Source organism: Aythya marila (genome assembly GCF_965140915.1).
Source record: "Aythya marila genome assembly, chromosome: 18".
Lineage (NCBI taxonomy): Eukaryota > Metazoa > Chordata > Aves > Anseriformes > Anatidae > Aythya > Aythya marila.
In genome coordinates, this window is record NC_139059.1 from 10,475 (window position 1) to 12,441 (window position 1,967).

The 1,967-nt window shown below is 48.8% G+C and overlaps 1 long non-coding RNA gene across 1 annotated transcript; it reads right to left on the bottom strand.

The window, feature by feature from the left end:
* Positions 1-561: 561 nt before the first annotated feature.
* Positions 562-1,650, bottom strand: LOC309885333. The gene is made up of 4 exons (XR_014318784.1): positions 1,196-1,650; positions 1,025-1,083; positions 857-925; positions 562-631 (listed from the first exon to the last, which is right to left on the bottom strand). It is a non-coding gene; the product is annotated as an uncharacterized lncRNA (long non-coding RNA).
* Positions 1,651-1,967: the final 317 nt, after the last annotated feature.

Below are 1,967 nucleotides of genomic sequence, written 5' to 3' on the forward strand. Positions count from 1 at the left end.
ATGCTTTCGCTGCAGCTTTGAATGTTGGAAGGACATTACCACCAAGCAAGTAACTGAAGCTTTTCCTGCTGGAATTAACTCAAACTTTTATTTATGTAGAAAGAAAAATCTAGGAGCAGAATAGATTACACGCCAAAAAAAAAAGTCAATTCCATTCCACTCACAGGAAAAATCACTTACATCAGCAGGCTATCTGAGAACTAAAAGGCTATGCTGATGGGTCAAAACATACTACAGGACACTGGGGCCAGGCCCTCCGCTGCACCCACTTAAAACCCATCCCTACACTCACCAAGGTGCAACCCCAACCAAAACACAGACACAGCATTTCAGCCTCAACACAGTTTTGAGAACTGCTGGAAAGCAAGCTTCATACTCAGCGAGGCGTGCCCAGGCTACACAGGACAGGGCTTCGGGCAACTCTTTGCCTACCAAAGAAGACTGCCATCAGCACCTGCTTTGTTCAGATTCTAAAGACTAACATCACAGCCCACGTTGCCTGGGACACCTGATAAACAGAAGAGAAAGCAGCCATACCGTTTTCAAGCCGTCCCTGCACGTGTCGCTCCTCAATGATCTGCAACCTCTTCTCAAATCCTCAACCGCTTCTGTGGAGAGCCTGCCATGGCACCTGCAAAGCAAGATGGATACCCTTCGCAGTCACCTCGTGCTACTTGGCAGTTCTGCTCCAATCCAGCTCACAAACAGCCCGCCCTTCCCGTGCTGCTCTTCAGAGTGCAGCTTGGCCCCACTCAGCCTGTGCAACACACCTGCAAAAGAAAAAGAAAAGCATAGGCTGAAGCAGCATCCAAAGACACAGCACAGCTGGGACAGTTACTCTCATCTGCTCCCTTACCTCTGCCCCCTCACCTGCCCTCGACGAAGATGCTTCCATCTGCTCTCTTAAGCCAGCTACAACACACCTCTGAAATATAAACAGGATTTTTACTGTACTTTGTGCAGTTAAGTAACTGCAGTGACAACTGCACCACTAAAGTAACTGCTAGATCTGCTCATCGCTCACCTTGCTAAAAGAAGCTGTGGTCAAGTCCCGTGTTGTACACTGTGTTTCAGCTTTAAGAACTGAAAACAGTCACAAGATAATCATTCAGCTGCCAGCATTAGCACCCAACCCTCAACAACACAAAGGGACCCCGTTTACAATATTATCATTTCAAAACAGCAGCCCCCATACCTCAGCACACCTCAGAAGTAGATCAAGCCAGTCACCGAGCTGCCTACGGAGCGCTGAACAGTTCCAGAAGGAGCTCGTTCCTGCGACAGGTTCCTCCAAAGGTTTACACTCTACTGGGGACAGGAGAGAAATAAAAATAAAACTTTCAAAACCCCATATCTGTAAGCTTTCAAGATTCGACAGACCTCCTCAAGCACACTGTTCAAGCACTATGCAAACAGCTGCTCACAAGCAGATATACTCTCCCCCCCCAACATGTGACAAACAACACTGAGATGACTGTGCCTGCTGCCCTTCAGTACGTGCCCAGAGGCAGACCAGATGTCTTCGCCAAAACACTCCAGACAATGTATTAGTACACCCATGCACTGCCACGTTAGCTGTCATCACTAACTGCCAGGCAGGACAGCTCCAGACCAAACACATACACACACAGGAACGCCACAAACACTACAAACAAAGCACACAACACAAGGCGCAAGAAAAAGAGACCCCCAGAGGGAAGCCCTATGGCAACAGCAAGTCAGAACAGGTGCTTTGCACCAGACCCAAGGAGAGGCTCAAATGTCACGACACGCGACTGGAAGCAACTGCCAGAACTGGGATGATGGAGGCCGAAAAAGCCTGCCTTCAAGACAAGAGACCAGAAGGATGGGGACTGAAAACCCCATAAGACGACGCTTAGGAATTCAATTCCCAACAAGAGCTCCTGATGCGGCCCAGATGACTTCTGCAAGAGTGAGGATGGAAACAGACGCGATCTCAAACCGAA